This window comes from Macrotis lagotis, chromosome 1, assembly GCF_037893015.1.
Source record: "Macrotis lagotis isolate mMagLag1 chromosome 1, bilby.v1.9.chrom.fasta, whole genome shotgun sequence".
Classification (NCBI taxonomy): Eukaryota; Metazoa; Chordata; class Mammalia; order Peramelemorphia; family Peramelidae; genus Macrotis; species Macrotis lagotis.
This window is the reverse complement of record NC_133658.1, coordinates 167,474,973-167,500,045: the sequence shown is the minus strand read 5'-3', so window position 1 is coordinate 167,500,045 and position 25,073 is coordinate 167,474,973.

Sequence of the window (25,073 nt, the reverse complement as noted above, 5' to 3'; positions counted from 1 at the left end):
TTGAAGAGGTGGGAGACTGTGAGTATGGAACACTGGACATAAAGGCAAACTTTTTTTGATGTATTGGTTAATTTTACTGAACTGTTTCTCTCCTTTTTTATTCTTTGTCATAGGAGATGGTTTCTGGGAGGGAGGGGGTGGAGGGAGACATTAGGCAGTATAGGTGATATAAAAGAAAAAAGTCAATAAAAATTAATTTAAAAATTAAAAAATAAAACAAAAATAAAACAAAACATTAGGTCCCTCCTATTTCAAAACCTATCTCATGGATTTATCAATACTGGCCATATCATTAGCACAGGAGTGATATAATATTTGGGGATTTAAAGTTGGAAATAATCTTAGTGGTATGCTGATAATGTTTCACATTTCTTGGGGGAGGGAGAAATGCACACAATATATATTAAAGTTTCATTTGCATTATTAACATTTTCCATCATTTTCTGAATTATAAACAATCAACAAAACAATAAATCAAGCCTCAATTTGAAGCCTTTGCTACTTTCTGAGGTGTAAAACTGGAAATGTGATAGTAAGTTCTGGTAAATTGATTCTGACTGACTTCAGCAAAATACCGATCTTAGCATTCATCTACAGATTTGTAAACTATGTCCTGGAGAAGTAAAATAATTTGCTTAGTCACACACATATAGTATGAATGCAATAAATATTTATCATGTTCATTATAACACCACTAGGTGGCTTGAAAGGTTGTACTTTGTAAAACTTTTTTACAATTATTGTCTCGTTTAATTCTCTTTCATAGCCCTTTGAAGTAGACAATAAAAATATTGCTGCACAAGTTAACAGATAAAGAAGTTGATGCTCAGAGAGGTGAACTTAATTTGCTTTAAGTGCTATAGTTATTAAGTTGGGAGTTTGGGTGGGTCGGAGTGGAGAGTATAGAAGGAAGCAAGGTCTTTGATTTCAAAGTGCAGTACTCTTCCTACAATTAACACTGCCTACCAGGTAAATAGAATAAATGATCCTTGTCTTCAAAGAATAATAGAAGGTCACCATAAATTGTCAGTTTACTGATAACTGTTAATTACTACCTATGTGTGATCTTGGGCAATTATAAGCTTTCTAACTTGGTTTCCTCTTTTGTTAAATAAGGAGGCTAAATTAGATAACCCTTAAGATTCCTTTCAAATATATAATCTTATTCTGCTGAGTGGTATAGATGATAAGAAATACCACAGGAGTTCCAAGAAGGCACATGGCTCAAGTTCTTTGCACAAAATAGGCATTTAATAGTTGCCTGATGAATGAAGAATGAATGAATGAATGAAGTCACAGGTATTTGTGAGCTGGAGGTTGATATCAATGGAGGCTCTGGGTATCATTGGCAACTTCTCACTCCTTCTCAACCCACATATCTGATCAGTTGCCAAATCTTGTTATTTCTACTGTAATAAAATCTCATCTATGTCCCGTTCTCTCCACTCACAAAGGAGCCCCCCATCACCACCTCTACCTAAACTATTACAGTAAACCTTCTAATCAGACTCCCTACCTCAAGTCTACCATTACTATACTCCATACACCTACCTGGGTGATTTTCCAAATGTGCAGGTCAAATCATGTCACTCCCCTACTAAATAAACTCCAGTAGCTTCCTATCAGCTTCTAGAATCAGATATAAACTCCTCAATTTCACATCTTTAGTCCCTCACTTCCTGCCATCACACACACTACAGTATGAACAAATTGACTTTCTTGCTGTTCCTACTACACAGAACTCCATTTCCAATCTCTGTCCCCCATTCCACAATGGGGAACTTTTTCACCTTTTAGAAAGAATCAACAATTCTAAAAATGTGATAATTCAGACTCTAGAGAATGCCTGATAAAACGGTACTTTCTTTCCATCATAGGGGTGAAGGACTCAAGGACAAAATGAGACATACATTTTTTGGCTATGAAAAATATGTGGTTGTATTTTATTTGACTATATTTAGTAGCTATGTGATTTTAAAAATAATTATTGATAAAAATGGGAAGTGAATGATGTATTAAAAGGTAGCTAGGAGGAAGAATAAGACCTGAGGATGAAGTTATTACCTGAATAAAGATGCCAGAAAAGTCATGTATATGATATACTTAGAAACATGGTCTGGCTAGAGCAGAGATATGGAAAGTAAGGTTGGAAAGGATTGAGAAGGTTATATAGGGTTTAGAATGCTGGGTTTAGGAGCTTGGACTTTATGCTATGCAATATGAAGATTGAAGTTAGTTTTTTTTAATTTAGGATGCATCCTGAAAGCACTCTTTTTAAAGATTAATTTGGAAGGAGAAAGAGATGAGAGATAGCTAATTATAACCATATATGAAGTTCTATACTTCTCCATTTGAAATGATGAAATCAAATTTAACCAGTCACTCAATATAGTTTATTACGTTATAAGCACTGGAGTTTACCATTATTGATGTATTGATGGAGTCTACCCATTCCATCAATCAAAGGTGTGAACAAGGCCAAGAGTCTCTATCAATCAAATAAAGGCATAAAATAAGTGCTAACAGCCTAGTTGATCAAGTTGGGAGGGAATATAGAGTGCTCTGTACTATTGGATAAAATGCGATGGTGCTACACAGGAAGTATATTAACACTGCTTAAAGCTGGTTTACAATCAAGCATTCCAGGGGTGGAGTGCAGTAGCTTCAGTCAAGCCCCTTAGAAGGAATAACTTTTTGGTTGCTTGTGTTTTTGTTTTGTTTTTTGATTGTTTGCTTATTTTTATGTGGGGGGACGGATGGGAAGGGAATTAGGAAAAGGGAAGGGAAAGAAAAAGCGTATCTCTTCTTCCCATCCAGTTTTACCTACTGACTCCAGGAAGGTTTGAATACTTAGGACTTTTCTTTTGTTGTGATAAGAGGGTCCCAGATGCTGACAGTAACATCTATATAAGGAGTTGAAAGACACATTGAAAGCAAACTAAATTCCTTAAGGAAAGATAGTTTCAGAATTCCTTTTTTTTTTTTTAATTTGGAAATCATTTAGAAACTATTGTGGTTAGGGCCGAACACAACAATGCTGGAAGAATTTTGGGCATTAAATATTCTTAATATTCTAAAAGAAAAGGCAGCTAAGTGACACAGTAGAGAGATCATTGACCCTGGAATCAGGAGGAACTGAATTCAAATCTAACCTTAGATATTCAATACCTACAAGGTGTGATCTTGGACAAATCACTTAACCCCACTGTCTTGCAAATTAAAAAAACAACAGACAACAAATATTTTTAAAAGGCTAAAATCAGATTGCAAAAAAGCAAGTATGACAATACTGGAAGAATATTGATATTAAAACAATAGGTCATTGATGATAACTTATAACATTTGAAAATATATTAAAACACCTCCCCCATTTCTTTTTGCTTACAACAATCCTGTAAAATAGGGATTGCTAGTCTTGGTTTCCCCCATTTTAGAGATTAAAAAGCTGAGCTCCCATAATATAAAAACAAGCTGTAAGATTGTTTTAGACTGGACAGTGATACAACTCTGTTACTAGTTGGCTATGTGAACTAAACCAGTATAACAACCTCTCTGTGTATCTGTTTCCTAATCTAAAAATTGGAACTGATACAGAGTCTGGTACATAATAAGAACCTAAGAAATGTTTATAGATTGATAAATATTTGTCCTAGAATGTCACAGCAGCAGAGGACTGTTGTGTATAGAAAATGATAACAGATATAAAAAAAAGTTTTCTGAAAGCTATAATGAATGGTGGAAGTACATAAACAATCTCCTTTTCTCTTTCTCTGGTTCAAAAATCTTTTCCAGACTTGCCTTTCAGACAAAATGACTTTTCTTAACTTTTTTGTGTGTTTTTTGCAAGGCAATAGGGTTAAAGTGATGTGGCAAAAGTCACATAGGTAACTATTAAGTATCTGAGGATCCTCTTGCCTCCAGGACTAGTGCTCTAACTGCTGTACCACCTAGTTGCCCCACAATGATTTTTCTAAAGGTTTTCTAAAGATTAAGGGTGGTAGTCAATTTTTTAAAATTATTTTTTGAGACCAAATTTTAAACTAAGAATATTTTTTGTCTTGGAAAGATCCTTTCATTCCTAGAATGGCTAGTGGCAGGTTCTCAGTAGTCCCTCCCCCCACTCCCAAAGAAGTGTTTTTTCTCCTTATTTAGGAGATTGTAATCCAAAGGAGTAGAATCTGAGGAGAGTAATAGGGGAAGGAGGAGAAAACAATAGTTCTAACTGGAAAAGACAAGGGACTAAGCATTTATATAGATTCAACCATGAATCTAGCACAAATGGATGGGTTTTTTTTTTTAACAAATATAACTTCATTTGATCCTCATAGCAGTGAAGTGGATGCTGTTATTATCCCCATTTTTACCATTTGAAGAAAATAAGGCAAACAATTTAAATGACTTGCCCAGGTAACATAGTTCATGTCTGAGATCAGATCCAAACTTCCTGATTCCAGGCCCAGCACTATCCACTATCCACTATCGCTCTCTAGTTGAAGATTAAGTAACTACTGTTAATAGACTATTTTGAAATGTTAACGCCAAAATGTATATTTCAAAGTATTCTGACATTTTTTTCATTCAATATTCCTAAATATGTTCCTTTAAAAACATCCTGGGGGAGAGATGTTTCTAAGGGCATGGGGAGGAGAAATGATGCTAGTATGGACAATTCTATGCTAGAAATTGTTGAGTGTAAGATATATGTTAATTTAAATAAGACTATTTCTGTCATACTTGTAGGGCACAACATTTATATTTTTTCTTCAATACAACTACAGCTATTGGTACTATTATAATTTTATCAATACAGATATCATCTTTATAGAATAATTCAAGTTTGCAAACTTCATAACAACCCTGTGAGACAGGCACAATAGGTATTCTTATTTCAAAATCAGTCTGGATATAAGCATAAGAGGAGGGTTAAAATCATATCATCCCATTTAACCCCATACATATATCTAATGAAAACACAATTGTTCAGACTATGAAAAAGAATACAAGGAATCTGTTCATATTGGCTAAGGGACTTGGTCATGTTCTCTGGGGCTTACATAAAACCATCTATATAGTTTGAATCAGAGATTAAAGTGCCTGGAATTGGAGAAGAGAACATATTCCAGCTAAACTGCTGAGAAGGGATCAATCTTAGGGAGAAGAACAGAGCTCTGTGTCAGGGTCAGATATTAACCTCAGTTACCTCCACCCTTGGTTGATGAGTGCTGAAGGATCTACAGAACTCTCAACATCCTATCTTTCCATCAGCACCCTAGCAAGTAACTGCAGAACAGCTGGAGGCAGTTTCTACATCAGAAATTAAGAACACTCTACAGATGATGAGAGAAGGCAGATTCCAGCTTCCACAAGAAACCCAGAAGAAAAACTATACTATACTAAAGGTGAGACATCTTACAGACTCAAGCAAAGGAACTTGTAGCAATTGAAAGTTTTCTAACACTTGGTCACATATATTCTTGAAGCTGGAACCCACTTTCCCCCATGGACTTGAGGGAGATTGAATTACAGACTTTTGGAGAAATATTTTTAATAACTGCTCTTTATTACCCTAGTAAATAATTCTTTCTAAACACTGAGTCTGGATGACTGATATCAACTAATAAGCATAGAGGGAAGCACACTGGTGGATGCTTGTGAAATATTTAACATTAGAAACTATATTCCCCTTGTCTTCAAGTATAACTAACTCTAAAGTACTGAGAGCATTATAATTATGTTTTGGGACCTGACTCATCATTACAAATGTGTGTTGGGATAATCACTCCAGAATTTATATCCACCTCACAAGCACAAGAAAAACTCAGGAAATGAGAGTGAGGAAAACATTCTGATAAAAGATGAAAGACCAGGGGAATGGATTAGTCAAAATTAGTCAAAATGGCCTCTTTAGATTCAGAGGCGGTGATGTAATTAGGGTGATCTGCCTACTCTAGCTTAGTGGGAAAGGTAGTATAGATCACAGATGGCCAATGAGATTGCTGTAATATTTTGGCTATAATGGACTGTTATAATAAGTATATTGATCAGTGATCAATTATTTTGGTGCTTTATAGACAAAACTTCAATTTCTCTGATTCTTCTCTTTTATAATAATAATAATAATTATAATAATGTTTTGTCCTTCATTCTTGAAGAAGACCACTACATCAGGGAGGTGATGCCATGACAAGCACATGAATTGGATTTGAGTGAGGGAGTGCTGTGCTAAGTCACCAGCCTCACTTTCTCCTCCAAGGTCATCTGGGTCCAGTGCCCAGATACGAGTCGGAATGACTAGAGATGACCCTGGATGTGAGGCAATCAGGGTTAAGTGACTTGCCCAAAGTCACACAGCTAGTAAGTATAGGAGATTGGATTTAAACTCCTGACTCTAAAGCCAGTACTCTATCCACTGTGCCATCTAGCTGCCCTTCTCTTTTAAGGTAAATGAGAAGAGAAAGAAAAGACCTTCCAGAAGTAAATACAAGCCATGAGACTAAGACAAGTCCTTCTTAAACCTCTTAAACCTCAGTTTTCTCATATATAAAATGGAGATAATAATGCTAGCATACCAAATTTATAAGGTTGTGACAAAGTGTGCCTGTGAATTACCAGATTTCCTCATGTATAAGACACACTCTTTTTCAAAAACTTTGGTGTCTAAAAACTGGGAGCATTTTATACAGTAATTGTATATATTTTTACTTGCATCTTCCTCTTTTTCCCGGTGCTTCTTGTCTTTATGCTCATTGTTTTTCATTTGTTACCAGTATATTAGGTTATGCTTTGCCACATTCTGCTCAGAAATGGTTCAGAAAAGATTTTCATACAGTACTGAATTGAATCAAAGCAATCCAGTTTGCAAAAGTAAATGGAAATTGTGCTGCTGAGCATAAGTTTAGTTCTCCCCCAACTGAGAAAATAATCTGACACTGTCTATGGGAAGAAGAAGCCCTACTAAATGGCAGAAGACCAGAGTCAGCAAAATGGCCTGAGTTAAAGAGAGAATTGAAGAAATGGATTAAAGAGCAATGGGTCATTGGAATGCCTGTGTCCACAAAGACAAATCAGCATGAGCCAAGAAGAATTGCTGATGAAAAAGAAGTGATTTCAAAGGAGGACACAATTGGTGCTTCAGATTCTTGAAACAGAATGGACTAAGCATGTGTTCATGCACCAGACTTGCCCAGGGAGTGCTTGTAGTCAACCACAGATCACTGCATAGGCAGGATAGTAGTCAGAACCTCTCCAAAGACAGTGCTTCATCATCAAATGCAGATAAGGATGAGCTAATGGATGGGAGTTTTGACAGTGATGAGGAGTTATGTGAATTTTATGATGAATAAAACTTTAGTTCGATAACTTTATGTAATACATTTTTTCCCAAATTTTGGGCCTCAAAATTAAGGTGCATCTTATACATGGGGAAATACAGCATAAAATAAATGAGAATTATCATCATTAATGGTCTATCTTTAATGTCTATATTCTTTTAATGTCATAAAGCTATAAGATATAGAATAGCACTGGATAATAATTTTGAGGTAATAGAAATTAAAATCACTAGAAAGGCAAGACAAAGATATAAAGAGAGCATGATAAGAGTATAACACATTATCAGAAATACCATGAAGGAAAAGCAATGTAAAGAATATCAATAAAGAAATGTTCGAATAAAACAAAAGATGGGTTAATCATGTGACAAGAATGAATAGATAACCAATAGATGATCCGTAACCTGTTGTAACCTTAAAATATAAAGAGAAACTCAACATTGTGATTATATTAGATGATAAATTTTGGGGAGGACTTAGATAAAAAATTGGATAGGATGGTCAAGTATATATAATATATATATATAATATATATAATATATATATACATATATATATATGTCAGTTAAATGTTAAAGTGCTTAGAATGCTGGATTTGAAGTTAGGAAGATGTGAATTCAAAACCTGGTTCAGACATTTATTAGTTATATGACCCTGAGCAAATCATTCAGGTTCCTCATCTATAACATAGGGATAATAATATAGTGGCAGCTAGGTGGCACAGTGAATAGAGTGCCTGGTCTGGAGTGAGAAAGATTCATCTTTCTGAATTCCAATCTGGCCTCAGATTCTTACTAGTTGTTTGGCCCTGGACAAGTCACTTAACCCTATATGCCTCAGTTCTTCATCTGTAAAATGAGCTAAAGACAGAAATGGCAAATCACTCCTGTAACCCTGCCAATAAAACCCCAAGTAGGGTCACAACAAGTCCACAATAAATGACTGAATGACAAATGACTGAACAACAAATGACTGAACAGCAGCAAATATTAAAGCATCTTCCGCATAGAGTTGTGAAGATCAAATGAGATAACATGCATAGCTCTTTTCAAACCTTAAAGTACTATATAAATGTTGCTGCTGATGATGATGATGATAATGATGGAAATATTTACACTGATGAGACTGCAGATCCATTTGAACATATAAGTATCATCATCAATTATGATTATTATTTGTGCTAGTAGTGCCAAGGGGAAGTGATACTGGAATCATTAATGAAAGTCAGAGAAATGCTACTTTTTTTTTATAAAGATTACTAATTAGCTACAGGCACTGTGCTAGGATTACAAATATAAAAGTGAGAAGGAAGAGTCAAGAATGATGTTAAGATTGTGAACCTGAGGAGAAAAATAGGTGACACCTTTTGAATACATCTAAACAAAGAGAAGTTACAAAGACAGTGGGGGAAAGAGAATAAGTTTTAATTAAATGTATTGCTTTAGATATGCAGTTAGACATTTCATCAGTTAGTTGGAACTTAGGAGAGATAAAACCTGAATATCTCTGCTTCTGAACTCCTATGTAGGACTATGTAGTAACATCTTCACTCAACCATTTTCCATTTTTTTCTGCCATGGCAGCAGCACCATTCTTCTTTTCTATCTTCAGCTCTGAGAAATGTTTCCAAATCAAGTCTACTATTTATGTCTCTGGAAAGGCTATGTCAATTGACTGTCCTATTATTCTATTCACCATCTCTAGGCTGTTGAGGATCAAATGAGATAATATTTGTAAAATTTTAGCAGAGTGCCTAGGACACAGCAGATGCTACATAAATATTATTCCCTTTCTCTTCCTCCTTTTCATCTTTATGTCTTTCCAGACCTTTTCCTATCTCTGTTCCCTATACAAGTTGTTTCTCCCATTAGAGTATAAGTTCTAGAAGGACTCTGAAAGTCTAACTTTTCTATTTGTAACTCTAGTGTTTCTCATAGAGCTTGGAAAAGTAAGTACTTAATAATTACTTTTCAGATATGTAAAATAGACTAAAAAGGATTAGATAGATAGATAGATAGATAGATAGATAGATAGATAGATAGATAAATAGGTAGGAGAACCAGTAGAGAGTAGCAACATGAGAACCCAGGGAAGAAAGAAGAAACACAAAATGTAAGTAGATAACAGTGTCAAAAAAAAGTTTGAAAAATGAGAAAGGTCATTGGATTTAGCAATAAATAAATCATTTGAGAATTTGGAAAAAATAGTTTTAGTCATATGATTGGGAGGGAAACAAGAATGCCATGATATAAGAAAATATAGGCCTTGAGTGTAGACAGCTTGTTCTAGGAATTCGGTGCTGAAAGGGAAGAGATATAGGAAAGTAAAGTGAGAGTTTTTAAAGGGTAATTGGTAAAACACTAAGGATAATTGCACACATATCAAAAAAGATCAGAAAGACAGGTGGCAGCAGAACAATAATAGCAGTCATGAAAACTCACGGAGGAGAGACTATTTAGAAAAAGAGAATGGTCAACAATGTCAAATTCTGCAGAAAGGTTAAGAATCTTCTAAAGGACCAGATTTGTCTCTGTTGCTTCAGAACTCTTTTGGATCAGTAGGCACCCTCCCCACCCCACCCCTTTTTTAACAGTGCCAAATTAATTGAAATGATAAAATGTTAACTTAACTTAGTTCACAAATTTTTTTTTAAATTATAACATGAGGGTAGAGTATTTTAGTATCAATATTTATTGAGTAATCAATCTAATCAATGTTTATTACATATTCTATTTCTAGAATATGAATATTGACCAAATTCTAACTGAAAATAGGTTAAAAAAGAAGGAAGCTAATGTAAGTGGACAGCGTGCTAGAATTTGTTTAATAATTCAGAGTAATCTTATTAGTTATCAAAGAATAGTTCCCCCCATTGAGTTTGGACTTTTTAAAAATCACTCCTGTTCTCAGTTCATACCTCAAATGTCCTCAAATAGTAGGAACTTGTGCTTTTCATTTATTCATTCATTCAAGACAGAGTATACAACTTCCCTAATATTTTTGAAGTAATTAATGGTTTGAGGAAGCATATGAAATAATAAGAATGGGAGAGTAGTTGCCAATAAGTGGAAAATTCAACATATATTTAAATGCATGGGCTATTAATCTACAAAGTATGTTAGGAGGTTTACATGAATGAGTGACTGGTATTTCTGACATGAAACTGTCACAAATGGTTAATGCCCATATTTTCCTACTCTCTCATGTGATACTGTAATTTTCAATCTTGCTTGGCACACTTACACACACACACACATACACACAAACTGTTGGGCTAAGTCTCACTTAAGCAGCTACTATTCTGTAGAACTCTGTTAAAAACGTGTGTCTAATCACAGAGAAGCCAAACATTTGTCAGGATAAGACTTCCCAACTCATCAACTTTAATGGCAACCAGACGGCATTTCTGGAGAGTACTCATTAGTTTAAAAAAAATTGAAATCTCCCTTTTCCATGGCTTTTACTTACCTAGTCAAAAACAGTCATATGCCCCTATCTTCATTTCAATGGTGAGTTTCCCCCCCCCCATATTCTGCCCTGAAAGATAGTCATACAAATATAAAATAAAGATAAATATAAAGCATAAACCAACTGTAGGCAAAGGGGGATAGATAGCATACATTAAAATGAATAACATCAGACCTGCAGTTGTTTGAAATTAGAAACATTACCAAAAGATTCAAAACCTTTTCATTTAAAGGAGAAAGTGAAAAAATCTTCACATCATTCAATTGACTAAAGGTGTCTGAATCAAAGTCTGAATTTAATAAAAGGATGCAGAGAAAGAATTCACAGCATAAATAATAGCAACTATTTATATGCCTACAGGACCTTGCAAGGCCTAGTAGTGTCTCTGTCTATGTGGGAAGACCTAATGAAATTCAAGAAGGAAAAAAAAAATGTTAAAAATAGAAGTGAATGTGCCTGGTAGGAAGACTATTGTTGTGCTCTTGTGACACAATGACTTATTTTCTGGAAACGTAATTTTTCACTGAGTCCAGGAGAGCATTGTATTCATTGTAAAGTTGGATGCTTAGACCTGTTGTCTGAAGGGTTTGCCAGTATTTAAAAGGCTGCTACCATGCTCTCATTAAAGTGCAAGAACAAAGCTATAATATTACTGCTTCAAGATTACTCAGAACTTGGGTGTAGCTTTTCAATGGCCTCAAGTACTTAGTAGTATAAGAAGCAGAAAATGGAATACTAAGTGATTTAGACATAGGAATCAAATGTATGTGTATGTAGATAGATAAATATATATTACAACTGAGCCCTCCTCTGATACTGAAAATCATTTCCTCCCCACAGAACAATTTCAATGTAAGTGAAGGTTTGCTATAAACAGATCTGCAATTTGCATGTTATAAGACATAGATCAGGCTTCCAGTTCTAATTCAATATCAAATAGTTTCTTACTGAACTACATCCAAGAAGGAGGACTTCGCTGCATAAGGAAAGAGAGTAGAATCTCACCAAATATTGACTTGATTCAGAAAGAACTGCAGCAGTAGGCAAGATAAGCTTTAGTAGCTTTTCTTTTAAACAAGAAGGGAGAAAAAGAGGCCGATTTATTGGGGGAGGAGGGGAACAGTTAAACAGTAAAGATATAAACAAAAAAGCACAAGGAAGGTTTGGTTCTGATTGAAAATTCCAAAAAATTCTCATGCTTTAATATAGGAAAGTCAATCCCTTTGATCGATGTAGATTCCTGGTGAAAAACTGTCCCAGGATTCTCTCATCCTCTAGAAGAGTAAAATGTATATGAAGATGAATGAACTGAAGTTATAGGGAAGTTGGAAGAACGAGATAAAGGGGAACAATCGGGGAAAACATCTTATATGTGACTTAATCCTTTTAGAACAATATACCTTTCTATTTGCTGGTTACTCAACTAAAATCCATCCACAGTTACCTTCTACTCTTCCCTCCCCAAAAAGGATGAGGATCCAAGAATTCCAGTAAGGACTAGATCTGTCTCCACTACCCACACCTAGGTTCAGTGACAAATTATTTAATTTAAAATGAAAGTATTTGGGGTTCTTTAACAGAATACTAGTATTCTCCACAATTATCTAAGTCTAAGTTGGGGGGTGGAGGGCGAAATCATCTGAAATTGAAACCTTCTTTTTAAAAAATGCTACCGTAACGGCTTAATTTACACACTGTTATTAGTGAGTTCTAGCAAAAACTTACTAATTATGTTTACAAGTTAAGAATTTAAAGTGTCTGTGTGGGCAACTAAGTTACTGTATGAACTCTGTCAGCCTCGTTGTCCATAGGGGACCTTGCCAAAACGTTTTCAAAACTGAATAGTCATTGGGTTGGCAGATAATTCAGAAACTATTTGTATGAGCTGTTTATCAAATTATTAACTGCACAGATGTTGTTTGGCTGAAGAGCAGCTGAACCTTCTCTCTGCCAGCCGCGGAGACAAAGGTCTACGGGAATAATTGGAGATGTGCATGGAATATTAAATTAATTTACTGCTCTTAATTCTTATGCAAATCCTGACCTCTGATAGAGCCTATCAATTACCCGACACACAGTGAAAAGGAAGGAGACAGTTTCTTTCTAAGAACTCGGAAAAGGAAATATTTGCAATAAGCAGTAGGTAGGAGCACCGAATAACTGGAATTATTTAATTGAATCTCGAAGTTGCAATGCGGTCCTTCGGGAATAAAGACGCCGGGCGGCGGGGAGATTGCAGTGACGGGATCAGGGAGGGGGATGGAGCCCAGAGTATCCAGGAGTTTACCGAAATAGCTGCACATCTGCGACTGTGGGTGAATGGGGGGAGAGAACGGATCAAAGCAGCAAATAAAACGGTGACTTTCAGGCAAAGGAAATAATGACAAATGCAGTCTATGTAATTACCCAGAGCCATCATTTAGCGTGAGAAAGGTAGAATTGCTATAAAGCTCTGTTTTGACCCAAAGGATGTGACAAGTGAGGATTCTGTGTTCTGGTCCATTTTATTATGAAGTTCCTACCCTGGGATTGGCACTGGCTAATCGCAGTCCGAGATCCGTAGTCGGCTGGCCAAGGGTGTCTAGTGTGCGATGCGGGATTGCGTAAAGGGGGGTTGGAAACCACTGGCATCTTAGTTTTAAAGCTCGGCTGGCCTTTAATTGAAGCACTAAAACGCTCCACTGAAATGCCGCCTGCCTTTGGGTTACGGTCAAAAGTCTTAAATCATGTATTACAATCCAAAAACTACTTGGGAGGCGTGGAAGCGTTAAATCACGTATTCCTAGCCAAAACTAGTTGGGAGGAGTGAAGAAGACGCAGCAGGGAGCCATTCAGTCCGGGGCTTAAACCCTCTCCGGGGCTGCTCTCGGACTGAGCTTCCCGAGCAATCCCGCGTGGTCCGAAAACCCGCGCGATGGCCGTGATGGCTTGAGATACTCTGCAGCCTCGTGGCACGAGCTGCTTCTTCCGGGCTGGGGGCTTCCCTCCGGGCCCTTTGGGGGACTGGGTCTAAACGCTAAGCTGTCTACCTACGATTTAGTGAATGTTTAAAGACTCCTTTCTCTCTCCTTTCATCATATTTCAAATGAGGATAAATAAATAGGATGCATAATGCGATGGGTCTATCCCCGACCTTTGCAAGACCTCAGCAGCGAAATGAGGTTTCCAGCTCCTTTCGTCACCTCCAATATGCACTGCCTTTCAGCTCTGCGCTGCCCAAACAAAGGCTATACAACAATATCAATTAATCATGCAGCGGGCAAACAAGGAGATTTATTCCACTACAAATAGCCTCACAGAGAGATGTTGAATGGGTGTGATTAGCATGTGAAAAGAGGAGCACAACTCCACAGTTCAACAGCTAAAGAGCAATTTGATGGGGCTGGGATGGGGAAATTACTTGATTAGCGTCTGTTGGAAGAGATCACGATTACTGCGCCTCGGCTGTGAATCCTGCCTCAGAAACAAAACACGCTGCTTCTAAAAATATAATTTACATATAGATAGAGAGAGAGAGAGAGAAAGAGATGAGATATGGATACAGATTAGATTAGATATAGATATAGATGTATATGTATACATATACATATACATGTACATATACACATACACATGCATATACACATGCACATACATATACATATGCATATGCATGCATGTGCACATGTACATAAACACATACATATACACATAGCACATGTGTGTGCATGTACACACATACACATGCATGTACATGTATGCACACATGTGCATGTGCACAAACATATACATAAAAATTGTTTAGTAAGGAAGTTGGGGATGGAATGTGGGGAAGTATTGAAGATATTTGGCTAGGGTATACAAGTGGAGGTACAACTCACATCTTCAGTGTCACAAGGTCATTGATATCTCCTGGTGGTGTCACTGTCTTTTATTGGATGTGCTCCCTCCTAGACTGATTGCTGGTGGATGCTGCCACTGGTCTTTTGATTGCTGATCCATATTCTACTGAACGTATGGTAACTATGAAGAAGTGCTCCATTGTTCTCTTCACTGAGTTTTTTTCCTACTCTCAATTTCTGAGGTATATATCTTTGGAGCATCTTTTGACCTTTTTTTGCTCCCATCTGTCAGTGTAGGGGCTATAAGCTCTCTTCATAAAGGCTGGATGACAGTTCTTTAATTGCAGTCAAGGATAAGTGTCAAATCAAATAGAGTATCCTTAGTCTGAGGTTTAGTCTAATTGTCGAACTTCTTCTTCCTATTAGGAGGAGCATTAAATTGCTATAAAATCTTCCTTTATAAAGAAGTGTCCCCTTTGTCTGAAAGCACCAAAGAGCATGATGAACTGTATACTCTGAGCACTCTACATTTATTTAAGATCAGTCTGATTGTGTTTTATCTCATATGCTTCAATAAATCTCACCGGAGTATGCAAAAAAATATGTTTTGTTTTCACCTTTTAGTGACATGATTAACATTTACCAAAAAAAAAATTCATTTGAATAGCATTAACTACTAAATGTCGGGAAAAGGAAGAGAGCCTGTTCAACTCTCCAAATCCTAATTTTAGCCTTACTAACCTAGAATACATGGTCACCTCAATACTGAACTCCGGGTCCAGTGGAAACAGAGTTAAATTACTCGTGAGAAAACCTGAGTTCTCATCCCAGTTTGGTTGCTAAATAACTATGTGACCCTAAGCAACATTCAAGACCTTAGTTACTTCACCTCTGAAAATGAGAAGGTTGCATTAGATCCTGAAAGTTCCTTTATTCCATTCTAAAATTCCATGATTCTTTGAGACAGGAACTTCTGATCAACCAATCATTCAACAAATGTTTATTAGATTCCAACTATATGCTAAACAATGTTAGATTTGGGGGGCAACAAGCAAAAGATGAAATAGTTCCTGCCTTTTAGGAATTTACATTCTATCAAGGAAGATATGTGGCACACATGTGTCCACACATAAATAATCTATGTGTTTTGTATGTATGTGTTCTATACGTGTATATGCATATATATCTAGATATACCTATCTATATCTATATACATATCAGACAAGTGTATACATATATATATATATATATATATATATATATGTGCATATATGTATATAAAACACTCCCCTAAGAGTACACTGCTGTATTTGCACTCACATTCACAAATTGAATCACTATAGCAGCACTGATTATTCTCAGGTTCTAGAGGCATTTTCTGAGCCCTGACTAATGTGCTTCCAATTAACAATAAGCTAGCAAATTGCATTCATTTTTAGCAAAGGCATTTGCTAAGATAGTATAACAGAACAGTTAGTACAAATCATCCCTTTGCTCTTTCCTCCCAAAGTCAAGGACACCCTTTCTATGAGGAAAAGTGAACTTGAACTTGGAATACTAAAGCAAAGATGTAAGGAGCACTAGTGTCACAGGGGAATTCAGAATTTCTTGCACTGAAAGTTCTTTCTCTCCCACCCCCACCCCCATAAAGTCTTTATATAGCTTCCCTTGTATATAGTTCTCTAATGAATGACATTCATTTAGGTTCCCAGGATTTGTTCCTTTCTTGAATCTACAGCTACTACAACTTTCTTCTTTAAGGAGTTATACTCCCTGAAGCTGCTTCCTTTCTCAGATAACTGTCTTTCTACCATTGATTCTGTCCTTAGTATATCTCTCTGCTTCCAGTCTTTTCCCCCTACCATCAGCCATAATCACTATCAATTAGACAGCATTAACTGTCATTCGCTCATTAATTGTCAACAAATTAGAATTTATTTCCACGTGTAAGGAACACCCATATATAAGTGTTGCATGATCTACATAGACATATTTAAGACCCTGTTTTGTTGAGTCTTCTTTTCTCCTATCCAGGCATGGATAAAGGTAGCTAACTGGTGCAATGGATAGGATGGGATAATGGACTCGGAATCAACAAAACCTAAGTTCAGATTCATTCTCAGACACTAGGCAAGCTGCAATCTCTGACTCAGAAAAATAATGATAATAATACCTTCTTCCCAGGGTTGTGTGAGAGTTAAAAATTAGATAATAAAGTACTTTACAAATCTTAAAGTGTTAAATGAATTTTTCAACAATGAATTGTTAATAAGTGTGTATTGGACATAGTCCCAACAAGAATTCCTGAAAGACCTCAAAATGAATTTTAAAATCAAATAAAAAAGATGAGAAAAAATTGGGAAAAGAAATGAAAATGATGCAAAAAAACTATGAAAAAAATCACCAACTTGGTAAAAGAGGCAAAAAAAGCTGAAGAAAATAACACCTTAAAAAACAAACTTGACCAAATGGGAAAAGAGGTTAAAAACCCCAGTGAAGAAAATAATTCCTTTAAAATTGGAATTTGGCAAGTGGAAGCTAATTATTTCATGAGACATCAAGAAAAAATGAAAACAAAGTCAAAAGAAAGAAAAAATAGAAGAAAATGAGAAATTTCTCATTGGGAAAACAACTGACCTATAAAATAGATTAAATATGAATAATTTAAGAATCATTGGACTGCTTGAAAACCATAATTTCCTAGAACCAGAAGGTAAAATAGAAATTGAAAGAATTCACTGATCACCTCCTGAAGGAAATTCCCAAATGAAAACTCTCAGGAATAGTATAGCCAAATTCAGAGTTCCCAGGTCAAAGAGGAAAATATTGTAAGCAGCCAAAAAAAAAACCCCATTCAAATATTGGGGAACCACAATTAAGATTACACAAGATTTTGCAGTATCCCCATTAAAGGAGCAGAGGGTTTGAAAAATAATATTCCAGAAGACTAAGGAGCTAGTACTTCAACCAGGGACAACCTATTCAGCAAAACTGAATATAATCTTTCAGGGGAAAATGGATATCTAATGAAACAGAGAATTTTTAAGCATTCTTTTTTGTTTGTTTGGCTTACAAGGCAATGGGATTAAGTGACATACTCAAGGTCACATAACAAAGTAATTATTAAGTGTCTGAGGTCAAATTTGAACTCAGGTCCTCCTGACTCCAAGGCCAGTGTTCCACCCACTGTGCCATCTAGCTGCCCACATTTTTAAGTATTCTTGATGAAAAGACCAGAGCTCTGTAGAAAATTTGACATTCATACATAAGACTTAAGAAAATCATAAAAAAGGTAAACATGAAAGGGTTATCATAAAGAGAATCAATAAAGTTAAACTGTTTATATTCCTATATGGGAAGATACTTGTAACTCCTATGAATTTTATCATTATTAGGACAGTTATGAAGAGTATACACAGACAAAAGGGCATGTGTGAGTTGACTATGACTGATCTCAATTAAAAAATTAGGGTAAGAAAGAGATGAATTGGAAGAATAGGGAAAGGAGAGGCAGAATAGTGAAAATTATATCACATAAAAGAAGTGTACAAGAAAAAACTTTTACAGTAGAGAGGGAATGGAGAGGGGCAATGCTTGAATCTTTCTCTCATCAGACTCCTCTAAAAGGGAAAAACATACACAAATAATTGGGTATCAAAATTTATCTTATCCAACAGGGAAATGGGAAGAGAAGAGATTATAAAAAGGGGGAGATTTACAAAAGGGAGAATGAATTGAGAGAGAGAGTGGTCAGAAGCAAAATAGATTTTTGATGAAGGACAGGGCAAAATTAAAGAGAAAAAAACTGATAAAAATGGAAAAAATAGATGGAGGGAAATATACAGTTTGTGATCATAACTGTGAATGAGAATGGGATGAACTCACACATAAATTGGAAATTCATAGCAGAATGATCAGATACCAGAATATAATAATATATTGTTTACAAGAAACATATTTAAAACAGAAATACACAGACTTAAAATAAAGGATTAGAGCAGAATCTATTATGCTTGAGCTGAGGCAAATAAAAAAGGCAGGGGTAGCAATCTTGAACTCAGACAAAGAAAAAGTAAAAATAGATTTATTTAAAAGAGACAAGAAAGGAAACTACATTTTGCTAAAAGGTACTGTTAATTAATATCAATACTAAATAAAACAATTTGCATTTAATGCCATAGCATTAAATTCTTAAAGGAAAAATTAAATGTTACAGGAGAAAATAAACAGAAAAATTATATTGATGTGGGACTTCAACTACTGAACTGAAAATGTTATTTAAGTTGGAAAGGCTACAAGACAATTCTAAAATGGAGAGTTCTTGTTTGCAGAGGATTGTGTAATCAATGCAGCCTGTAAGGTTGAAATGCAACAGAGTATAGATTAATTCTCTGCCACTTTTGCTAATTTTGGTTTGACAATTAAAACAAAAAAAGAAAAGAGGTGTTTCACCATCCAACAGCATACTATCCATATGTGGAATCATCAGCCACAGCAAATGTAGAAATTTTGAATACTGTGAATAATTCACTTACCTTGACAGTATATATTCCAGGGATATCCACATAGATTATAAGGTTGACCCATGCATTTTCAGAATGCATTGCTCAGTGTTTGGGATGCTCCAAAAGGAATTGTGGACAAAAAGGGGTGTTAGGCTGCCTACTAAACTGAATGTCTACAGAGCCATTGTTATATATCTGGAAAATCTGGACATCATTCTAGCACCATACCAAAGAACTGAATCACTTTCTTTTGAATTGTTTTAGGAAGATTTTGATAATCAATTAAAGAGATAAGGTTATATAAGATTTATATAAGCTTATATAAGGTTTCTCAAGCTAAACTGCCAAGCATTCAGACTCTATCATAAAGAGAACAACTCTGATGGTCTTGGCTTGTTGTTCAAATGCAAAACATATCTTTCCCTAAATGCCTATTTTATGAAGAGCTTGCACAAAGCAAGTGCCCAAATAGAGGTCAGAAGAAGAGAGACAAGGACTTTCAAAGTCTCTCTGAAGAACTTTTGAATTGGTTGTGAGACATGGGAGTTACTGACACAGGACAATCTAGCATGGTGAGCCTACAACCAAGAAGGCACTGTGCTCTAGGAGCAAAGTAGAATTGCAGATCACAAGAAACATGAGATATGTTCATTTAAAGACATCTCCACTCCAATTGTTCGAATGGACTACTTGTACCTGACCTGTGGTAGAGCTTTCTGAGTTCATATTGCAGTTATAGACAGACCCACTGTACCTTAACACCAACAGAGTGATATTATTTTAGTCCTCTTCCAGCATGAAAGATAGCAGCAACAATTATATTTTTAAGAAGGTATTTAAGAAGGTGGCATTGAAAGGACAAGTCTCACAGAAATACCAAAGTCCCCTAGAGAGGCTTAAATTTAAAGAACATACGTGAACATTAGTTAACGATCTTGGGTTATTAGAAAACTTCCTTCATTGGAGTCCTTATGAAGTTCCCTTTGGATATAGCTTTTTGGTGGGCTTGGGTGTTGCTTCACTTTTAGAATCTTGAAATTCTTTTTTCTATAGTAGATCTAAGTCATCCTGAGGAAGGTCAGCCATTAATGCTTCAAGAATGGATAAAGGCATTATTATTGACTCCTCAGTCACTAGAGGGACCTTGATGGCTCTGATAGACCTCTTGTATTCCCAAGGTTATGCCAGAGGATGGAGGAAAAAGAGCTCTTTCTGGTTCCCTGCTAGAAAATACAATGTCAAACTGACTTGCTATATTATACTTGGACTCAGAGATGTGTCTATTTTTTGTAACCTATTATGAGACATTTTCAAGGTTGTGTCATTTTTTTGTATCATCATGTACTTTCATACAATGATTAAAACACTTCACAAATGCCAACCTGTTTAAGAACTAGTTAAAACCTAATTTACTTAGACACAGAGACGTGTCTGTTGCTTGTACAAGCAACAGACACGTCTCTGAGTCTAAGTATAAAATAGCGAGTCAGTTTGCAATTGCATATTATAGCAGGGAAGCAGAAAGAATGAGGAGAAAAGAATAGCTAACAATGAAAGGTAACATCAGGTCCTGTTTTAATCTCCTCAGCTAAATAAAATGGACATAAGGATTGAGATAATTAACTGGATAATACCCTACTCCCTCTGTACTTCTAATGTACTGTTCTCCTGTCCTTATGACCTTTCTAGTACTTAAAGTCAGCACCATTTAAAAACTTGACTTATATTCATTTTTATTTGTTTTAAGGAATGAAACTTGAAATTAGTTCAATATATGCTGCTCTGTGTAATGAGATACTTTGTCCTATAATCTTCCTCTTTTTTCAAGAAACAATCCAGTTCCATTCAACAAACATGTATTTTGTGATGGAGAGGCATGAAGCCTGTCCCTTTGCTCCTTTAAGAGTAGGAAGAATTTGATCTGACTAGGTTTTGAGAATAACTAGCTTATTGATGGTGCCTTACCACAGTTTTGGAAAAGGTAGAGATGCCTGAACAGAATGATGATTAATTTCCTGCTCAGAGGGCAGGGTTAGACAAATTGGAGAAGGAAGTTGGGCCTCTGAACAATGTGGGGTAGGGGGAAGAAGGGAAGGATACACAGATACAAAGGAGAAGAAAGTGGAATGGACACCTGACCCCTTTCCACCATAAAAGAAGTGACAGAAGTATAAGTGACATTGAAAATTCAACCCAAGGTCTGGCATCATGGGAATTGCCCTGCCATGGTTGCCTAATCCACAGTGCAATTTTACTAAAGCTAAGATTCCACTTAAAAAGAAAGCTCTGACTTATAAGAAGGTAAGGGGAATCTTTTTCCTGCTCTAACAGAATCATGAATATTAGTCTGTGGTAATAAAAAATAATAGTTAATAATATATGTAAAAATATGTGTAGGTATTTGTATATGTATATAAACATATAGAACTTCAAATAATATCCTATTTGATCTTCATGATATCTTGGGAAAATAGGTACAATTATTATTCTCATTTTACAGATAAAGAAAGAGAAAACAGGATCACAGAGAAGGAAATTTGTCTAAGATCACAAAGCTATTTGAGTGGGAGTTGAACTCAGGTCTGTCTGCTTCCAGTTCTACAGTTATTTACTGTGCAGCTCTAAGTACAACCTTAGAATTAGGAAGAGAAACTGGAGCTCTTCCCTTCCAACATTGTTGTTAATCACTTTTCGGTCATGCCCAACTCTTTGTGACCTCATTTTTGGGGCTCCCTGGGCAAAGATACAGAAGTGATTTACCATTTCTTCTTCAGCTGGTTTTAGAGGGAAGGAAACTGAGGCAAACAAGGTTAAGTGACTCACCTAGGTTCTTATAGCTAGAAAGTGTGTAAGACCAGATTTGAACTCAGGAAGATGACCTTCAAGATTACATTCCATATACTCTGTATATATATTGAATGTACACAGCCATTTGTTTTCATGTTGTCTCCCTCATTAGAATGTGAGCATCTTGAGGACTGGGTTCATGTTTTTGCCTTTGTTTATATCCTAAGTACTTTGCACAGTATTTTAAACATAATGAAGGCTTAATAATGCTTACTGATTGAATAAATTCAAGTTCTAAGTTCAAATGGCTATCTCCAGTGATAGTAGATTACCCTTTTTAAGACCTTAAGGGGCAGATCAAAGATGAAAGAAATCTCAGAATAATGAGCTCTCCATGCCAGTGAAATAATAAGGATGGGGAGGAAGGAGGGGAAAGAAAAAAAAGAAAAGAAGAGAAATAGCTACCTCCGGTGGAATTTCCATTTCTAGTCAATCCTACACAAAGCTAAAGGAGGAAATATGAAAGTAGTAGAGGAAACTCACAACTTTCCCCTTTCAGGGGTATGTACCATAACACCCTTCTCTGCACATAGTAGAAAAGATAAGGTTCCTTGATTCAGGGAGACCATCTATGTTTACAGTGACAATTATAAGATTTTTTTTCAATCTTTTCTGTCAGCATAATGCCTTTCATAGCCATTCTAGAAGGTTCCATATCTAAAGCTGTTCTCTATACTATGCCAATAATGAACATTTTCAACCTTGTAACAAAAATCATAGAATCTCAAAATTGATAGTGACCTAAAAGGTCATCTAGTCTAACTTCTACCCAAAGTGTGAATCTCTTCTATGTGGTTTTTTCCAAAAAATAAAAATTCTGAAAAGGAATGAACTTTTTTTCTTCTTTCTTGACAGATTTGCAGAAGACAGTATGCCCTTATAAGGAGAAAAAAATATGACAGAGCCAAGTTCTATCCCTGGCTTTGACCCTGGACTTATAGTATTATGTTGGATATCACATTACCAACCAAGGTTTCTATTTTATTTAATGGGGTTATAGGAATACAAAGCCTAATATCCTGAGTACAATAAGAATCAAAGCAGAAAATAGATGCAAAGTATTTTGAAAAAAAAGTGACATCAAAAGAATTATTGTATATACATATATACACATATTTTTGTGTGTGTATATAAGTATATACATAACTAAAATTGTATATTCTCTACTATTATCATTATATAATAGTGGCAGGGTATTTCATGCACTTTAATGATCTCATTTTTTTCCCTCTTTCAATTCTATACAGCACAAGTCACCCATGAAACCTAAGATAATACAGAAACAGAGAAATAGTATCATCAAAAGGTATGATTGTTTTTCTTTTTTTTTAAATTAACCTATTTCTCATTGAATTTCATATGTTTCATGCAAAGGCTTGCTGAATATGCATTGATCTATCTAGTATCCACAAGTATACTATTAGAAATGCATTACTTATCTTTATTTTTGAAATGTTGAAATAATTCAGTGTTGATCCTTTCCATGATAGGTTTGCTGCCTTTAAACTGGAATCATAGTGCTGAAGCTCCCACCAGTTTCTTACAAGTTGTGCTGATTGACATCCCTGATACCTAAACACAAACCAAAGGCTTCCTTCAAGAATCTTGCATGTCACCATTAATGAAATAAGCCTATAACATCAGAACTCTCTTCTGGTGGAAGAGAAGCAGCCAAATAGCAAAGCAATGGTTATTCATGAATCCTTCAGAGCCAGCCAGGGGAAATAACAGTGACTCCATCTCTTGCTTGTTTCTGCCTTCCCTCTTGAAGGTGCTATTCCTACAGATGGAAAGAGAATTCCAAGCTGCAGAAATGTCTTATTTAAAAAAAAAAAATTTAAGTCCCTTTAAAAAGTAAAGGGTCACATATGGATTATAGGATTTCTCATGTAAACACTCCAGATTGGCCTTGGGGAATCAAAAGGATTTAAAATCATTATGTATAGTTGACCAAGTCTTTGTCCAATGGTCAAAGTTAAGAGAGAATAAAATGGATGCCCATTGAAAAAAAAATTCAATTTAAATGTATCTAGACTTTAGCTCACAATCTGAGTTATTGTTCTGGAGCTGTCTATATGACATTAATATATATATATATACATATATATATATATATATGTATATATATATATATATATATACACAACTTAGTCTGGTTAACCCTTAGGAGGCACTATACTGGTCCAAACGTTGCTTTTGAAAGTGATTGTTCCATTTATTTTTTAAGTGGAATTCTCACATTTCTTCATTGTCTCCGGCATAGGACAACCATTTCCACTGGCTAGTATTTTGTTCTGTTATGACATGTGACTAATAATTCAACTACTTTTACCTCTCCCTCCTTTATGAATGATATTTAGAGATTTAGAATTGTCTTTGGTTACACCTATCCAAACAGTTATCTTCTTGGGTGTGGATTAAATGTAGATCTGAATGTTGGGGGAAATTTACATAAGTGCTGTTTGTGAAAGCAGAAGGCTCTGCCTTATATCATCAGCAGAACATTTAAATCTTAATGACTGGCATTGTTGTCTAAAAGACAGTGTTTTTCCTGCTGAGAAACTGCATTAGATTCAAGAAACAGAGCTCATTTCCATTCACTCAGCAGTCTCTCTAGAAATGACATGCAGTGCTTGAAACTGTTTATTTCCAAATTCAGGCCTCCCCCGCATCAGTCATCAGCTTCAATTACCAGTTTTCCGGAGCCAAGCCATCAGGCAGTCTGACACCAGGGTCCAACCTAATTCCCACCTTCTCCAAAGTCAAGAGCATAATGTGCAGATGAAAAGGTGGAAAATAGCCTGGACTTCATTAGCATGCAGAGCCTGGTTGTTCATTTGCTTGCCGCGAATGAAAGTTCTGACACTCAGTGCTTTCTGCAAAATGAGAAAAGTCCTCTTCAGAGTATATGATGTCCTTACTGGCAAGGAAAGGTCATCAAAAAGGCAGACACTGACCTTGCTCCCTGTTCTTCATGACTAGTTTATTGATTCCAGGAACACCTCATTACATGCTGGATCAACATATTATTGCCATGTGCAGTGACTGAATTGTTTACAAGTGTCTTTATCACCCGCAAAAGCCTTCCAGATGATGCACGA